Below are 7173 nucleotides of genomic sequence, written 5' to 3' on the forward strand. Positions count from 1 at the left end.
TCCGTCCGTCTGTCACCAGGCTGTATCTCACGAACCGTGATAGCTAGACAGTTGAAATTTTCACAGATGATGTATTTCTGTTGCCGCTATAACAACAAATACTAAAAACAGAATAAAATAAAGATTTAAATGGGGCTCCCATACAACAAACGTGATTTTTGACCAAAGTTAAGCAACGTTGGGAGTTTCGAGACTTTTTTTTTTTTTGCATTATGGTACGGAACCCTGTCGTGCGCGAGTCCGACTCGCACTTGCCCGGTTTTTGGCTATATTCGCTAACGTGAACGACTGTCACGCCACCTAGCATCCGCAAATCTAGCGGAAAACCTCAAATCAACCTACATCATATATAAAAGAAAGTCCTCCGTCCCCTCACCCTTAAACTCAATGGATTTTCATACAGTTTTCACCTATCAATAGAGTGAGGAAGGTTTAGGATACATATATTATTATAGGTGGTGGGGTGGATGGATTCAGTCCGAAATAGTCCGAATACAGCAGCCACAGCACAGCAAATAATACTAACGTATAATTACTTTAGCTTTTAATAAAAAGGCATTGTAAAATGTATAAACATCCAGCTTGTTAATATTTTCAAGTATCATAACATTAATAACACATTTTAAATTAGGTAATTCATTTCATTAGTATATTACTATTACTCTAATAATAATATTGCTCATTGGGTATTATACACTTTTTACCATTCAGTCTCATTGGGCAACCTACTTTCTAATTTCATACCAAAAGCCTCAAAACGCAACTTGCTTATGCAGCTTATGTTTTCGCAGTAAGGCTGCCTTTCCACTCAGACGGAGATGAGAGGCGATGGACGGACGGGAATCAAACAGTAGCATTGGATGTAATCCACATTCCCGCACGTCTCCTCTCATCTCAACTTCGCCTCAGTGAAGATGCAGCCTACAAGCGATTTTAGACAAAATATTAAAATTATTTTAGCTAAGTGTCATCGATTGCTATGGAAGCTTGCAATTGTTAGGGAGAGTTAGACCAAAATAAGTCTGCAACAATGTTTATAGCACACGCAGTGCAAGTGTTATTTTAAACGTCAAACTTCTATAAAATTATGACGTATAAATAACAATCGCACTGCGTATGGTATCAAAATCGTTGCAGACTTTTCTTGATCTAACTCTAATTCCCAAATGTACGCCTTAACAATCTCTACACGTCAGATAGCCATTTACACTCGCGTGCGAGCGACTAGACGAACCACGAGACGCGAGTGTAATCGGTGGGCTCGTGGCTAGTCCCGCGGCTCTGCTCGCGCTCGCCGGTCTCGCGTGGAAGATCGTTTATAATCGATTAGCTCGATGAACTGTCGCCGAGTCACGAGACGAGCCGCGAGCCGAGCCACGAGGGTAAATCGGTTATGAAAGTAGTTTGCCAAATAAGACATTAGGTGGAACAATGGAATGAAATTTACAAAAGTATTGTGATCTATAATTTTGGTAACGCCGCGCCGGTCTTTCACAGACGTATCTACGATTATGCAGTTTGATGTTGATGTCGTAGATACATTCAATTACTTATCCTCATCCATCCATTTGCAGATTTTATTAAATTCATTTGCAAGCATCGGCTGTTTACACTTAAAATACAAGCAAAGGGCCACGTTAGATAAAAAGTACTAACAGGGGATATCAATTAAAAATTAAACGATTTACTCCATTGCAAAAAGATGTTCGATTCAAACATATACAGCGTGTATTTCTTAAATGGGGCACTGCGGTTAGCTACCAAATCCCATACTGCTACGCCAAAATGTCAACGGTTAATTAAAAAGTTAGGTGTCCTAAGCCCATTTTGGCACAGCAGCACGGAGCCTTATCAGCTGCAGCTACCCTCAGTGCCCCATTTAAAAAATCCATCCTGTAGATGTTCTCACTTATGAGGTATGCTCTCCTATACTCTCCTGTAGGTATGCACAGGAGTAGTGATGTGCCGGCGAGAAATTTCTCGTTCTGGAGAATTCCTTCCCCTGGAAATTCTCAGCGATTCTCGAGAAACTTCTCTTGGACGGAAATTTCTGAGAAAGTACATATAATCAAAACAATATCAAATTTCATATTTTTTTAATTTATAACTGTTAGTGATTAATAACTATGCGTAAGGTATTCGAATCAATTAGACGATACTAAAGCCCAACTCTCTTTGTTCTCGAGAAGTTTCCGAGAAATTTCTCGGGAACGTTCTCTATAGAAGCTTTCCAGGAGAAAATTTCCGGATTGAATATTTAAGAAAAAATACTGGTTATTTCGAGTATTATTGTTTAGAAGCTCAAATAGTCTGGATTTATGTTATATGCTGCAGCTGTTGGCTTGATAAGTTGGTTTCTGCCAGATGAAATGAACGTTCTCGACTGCACTTGGCGTTCATGTAAAACAGCCAATCCATACCGATATTATCATATATATAAAATTGAAAAACCAGAACGGGATAAAAAACGAGGGAAGAAGCGAGATGGCGCCTTACAAATTTCTAAAAAAGTTTTTGACACGTTTCTCGAATACGACGCACGTATGATAAGAAAAACCTGTTCAAATCAATTATCTACATATGGGAATAGAACTAGACCATAAAAACTATCGCTTCCGATGCGTATTTAATTTACAATAAGGAAAAGAAATTTTCATAACAATCTTCATCGGCCATTTCTGGGCAACTCTCGGTTGCTTTCGTTTGGCGGTGCTACAGATTAGACCAAATAATCCGTAAGTTAAAGTAAACTAAATTTACACGAAGTAAAATAAAAAGTGCTGCCAACCTCAACCTTAGTCTATAGAGCCCATACGAGTGATTTATGTCATATATGACTTATCATTCTTATCAATCAAAGTAATTACTATATTATTATTATCAATTTGTATTTTGTTGTTTTAAATTTATTTTTGAGTTATATTATTCAGATTGACTTTCACGGCTTCGGCAAACATTGCCATTCGTCCGGGGAACGGGCTAAGAATGCTGAGATGGGCCAAAAATACAAAGTTGATAGTAAGTTAAAGTTATGTAGGTAGATTAAAGTGCATGTTCAGATGTTATTGAGCGACCTGATAAAAATAAGCAAATGTACAGTCAGCAGTCGGCCAAATATCGTAATATAATTTTGTTGCCATAGAAATAAGGATGTGGTCCGATATAGTGGCGAAATATTGAGAGACAAAAGCGGCTAAATTCTGTGGTGGCTCGGACACTTAGAGAGAATGGGAGAGGATCGTGCCGTGAAGAGAGCGCAGGTACTTGGGACAACAAAATGGGAGACGCCCGAGTGGACGTCCTAGGTACCGCTGAAACGATGTAGTTGCTCAAGACCTGCTCAACCTCGGCCATGGCGACTGGCGAGAGCTATCGCAAGACCGAGAGGACTAGACTACCTATGTTTGTATGAAAAGGCGATTTAAGGGCGGTGGTCGTCCATATTGGTCTTAAGGCGAAAATTAATCTAATGAACGTTTTTGCAACTAGGCTTATAAGAACAAATAATAATTTTAACTTGAAACAAGTTTTAAATAAATACGTGTAGATGAAAAAATACAATCTTGCCTTTTATCAAATCACATCATTTTTTGACAAATTTGCGAATTGAGTTATCCAAATAACGGCTACAAATAAGAAATCCCTATCACAGTTTTAAACCATGGCAGGGTTGAATACATAATAATGTCGGTATTTAACTAAACATAACACGAACTCTTTATTTCATTTACGCGAGCGGAGCTGCGGGCTCGTCTAGTTATACATAAATGCGAAATTATGTCTGTCTGTTACCTCTTCACGCTTAAACCGCTGGACCGATTTGGATAAAATTTGGTATGGAGATAGATTGGGCCCCGAGAAAGGATAGTTTTTATCAATCATCATCATCATCATCACGCAGACAAATTCGCGGGCAGAAGCTAGTTGGGCAATAATAAAACAAAAAATGTTTCATATTAAAGAACTTGAAAACTGTAATAAAATATAATATTATGGAGTTAATACAAAATGACTAATATCTACTCAATAATTAAATGAACGGTAAATATTTAATAAAATAGATTTGAAATATTTGGTAGAGAATCATGGTCATGTCATGAACTATCTCAGGTACCTAGTTTATAAAACAAAAGAAAGCCGCCAAACCAAACTTTCCTGTACCCTGTACATAACGCTTATTGCCAATAATACTCCATTGTTTTATTTGCATGTCATTTTTTTTTATTCTCTAGGTAATTTTTGAATAGGGAAGGGTACAAATGCTTTTTTCTCTCATTGTCATCAATGCTAAGAAAGTGGACGGTTGTGACAAATCAAACGTGTTAATAAATTAAAATTAAAAAGGTAAACTGTTTGAGTAGGTACTTTAGAACTTTGTCGGACGATGGATGTATCAAAGACGTGTGTTCATTTTGTGATGCAGTGTATAGATGCAAACATATCAAAAGTTTTGTTACGGCAAAACCCAAATTAGGAAAGAAAGAACCTGAAGTGATTAATCAATCTGGAGTGTTTCGGATGAGCCCATATTACAGGGAATACATTTAATAAGGTAACCTTTAAAGTATAAACAACATTATTTGCGGTATTTGACACATTATGACTGACGTATATAGAGATGTAACTAACGCAAATCGATTGTCACAGCAAGCGATTACGATTGGATGGCACGTAGACTGAGGTATCGAATTGTGACGTATAATGTATTTTTATTTGAGATTTAGATAAAGCTAGAATCATATGGTTTTCCCGCAAGGTAAATGCATTTAATACACCGACCGAGTAGGTCGCACCCATCGTCAAAATCTAAACTAACTGGGGATCTATTTTAAAGTTTATTTATGTTATTTCTGTGTCAAATTTGTTGTCTGTTAGGTGTCGATAAATATATCCATATTTACAGTTAATTATCCACCTTTTCCTTATTTTTATAAAAAGAAAAATGAAAAATTCATATCGATTTACTTAGACGACTACCGATTCATAACGGTGGTGTCCGGCCAACCCTAAAATTAAAAAAAAAAGACGTAGAACGTAAACGTTCGCAGTGCAGTTGTTTTCCTTTGTGATTTCGATGCGCAAGACATTTTACGTAGTATTGCTGTTGTGAGTGACAGACGTCAAATACCGCAAATAATGTTGTTTATACTATAATGTGTTTTTCCTGTAGCTAATACATAATAGTATAATACGATACAAAAGTAGTACAAAGTGCAAAATTAGAAAATTCGCAACGAGTGGTGATAAATAATTAAAACACGACCGAAGGGAATGTTTTAAATCGACACAAGTTGCGAATTACCTGTTTAACAAAAATGTGTTTTATTTATTAACTATTTACCATTTAAACGGTACTGAATGAACCCGAGAAAGTTCTCCGGAGAACATTTTCAAGAAATTTCTCGAGAACGAAGAGAATTTTGCCTTTAAAGGTTTTAGAAGAACTAAAATGCATTGCGAATACCTATTAATTACTAATATCAACACATACAAAAAACAAATAATCTAATTTTTATTATATTTAAAGTACTTTCTCGGAAATTTCCTTTCGAGAGAAATTTCTCGAGAAGCTTCTCGCGATATTCTCTTGTGTCCGAAACTTCTCGAGAACAGCCCATCACTACACAGGAGAGATAAGACATTGTTACGGTGTCGCCGTATCACTGAAGAAACACTTAAAATAACGCACAACAATAAACCCGTTTTTAAACCGCGAACTCTCGAAAGGTCGACGTAATCGTGGTATTGACAACATTTTTTGTAGAGTCCGTCTAAGCTAAGTCTGCACTGCACCATGTTTGATGGAACAGAGTGCACACTCCCACACGCTGTGGTATGTTCAAACACGCGGTGCAGATGCCGAGTTAGCTTAGACGGACTCTATTTACATCGCCAATTATATATAACATTATATTCGCCTTTAGCCAATCGACTTGGGCCAAAAAACTCCACGTTATTTCAGATTCTGCTTTTGTACCTGAAATTTATTTAGCCATTAACACTGACTCTAGGACAGGGGACAGGAATTATGAAAAAGAAAATAAAAAGACAAAGAATAGGAAATATTAAGCAAAACTCTGCGTAGGGGGCGCCACTACCACTATCCATCACAATCTGGGGATTTTCTTGTTTCGCGGTCTACCGAAATCGTTATTTAACCTCTCTATCACTCGTGCATATTCGAGCGATAAAGAGGCAGATAACTAAATTGCGATTTTCGCGTTTCCCGGTAGGCCCTTGTTAACAAACCGCCTTGATGCATCAATCTCATATTTTATTGTCTGCGAAAACTTTCAAAAACAGTTTAAGGCAGAGTATGTATAAGTTATTACTCTATGGTTTACTAGCTAACTTAGTGCTGCACTCTGGCGGCAGAACATTGCAGTAATACCCCCTATTGAGCACGTTCTTCTTTTTTTGAAGCGAGTTGATAAATATTTTTTGTTGTGACATTAATTAAGTGAAACTATTCGAGAATAATTTTTAATCTGTAAAAAAAAGATGTTTTCGATAGAACTATTTCATTTCGCGAATACATTTTTATATTCTTATTCGTAATCTTTGATTTTGCCAATCTCTGTCCTGGGTACAATCAGTCTAAAGCTCTCATCTCATCAGTCGAGATCATATCTAATTATATTTTCAAACACACACAAACGTAGATCATAAGTGTCGCTTAACTTCAAACCCGGGTAAATCCATTCGACCCTCTCAGCAAATATCTACCCTATTGTTACCTTTTCTTAATACCAAAATCGCATAATCTGACAGATGGATTTACCCGAGTTTGAAGTTGAGCGTTATTGCATTAAAAAAACAAAAATTTGACACAATTCTAGAGATTGACATGGCAAGCTTATGCTGACGCCATCTGCTAAATACTTCGACCGTCCAACCCCATTAGAATTTCATTTACGCGTTCTGTTTGTCTTATTCGCAGAGAACTAAAAATTGTGACTCCTTTTTGGATATTTATTGACTTATCACAGATTATTCTAATTTAAGTAAATGGCGTGTTACAACGCAGTCAAAGCGTATTATTATAACATATTCTACTTTTTCAAAAGAAAAAAATAAATGTTTTATTAAGTAATATAGAGAGTAGAGTTATTAGTATTATATATTTATGTAATTAGTGCCAGACCGAGGTCAAACGGCGGCCGGACTAAAGAA

This window comes from Cydia splendana, chromosome 4 (assembly GCF_910591565.1).
Source record: "Cydia splendana chromosome 4, ilCydSple1.2, whole genome shotgun sequence".
NCBI classification, from domain to species: Eukaryota; Metazoa; Arthropoda; class Insecta; order Lepidoptera; family Tortricidae; genus Cydia; species Cydia splendana.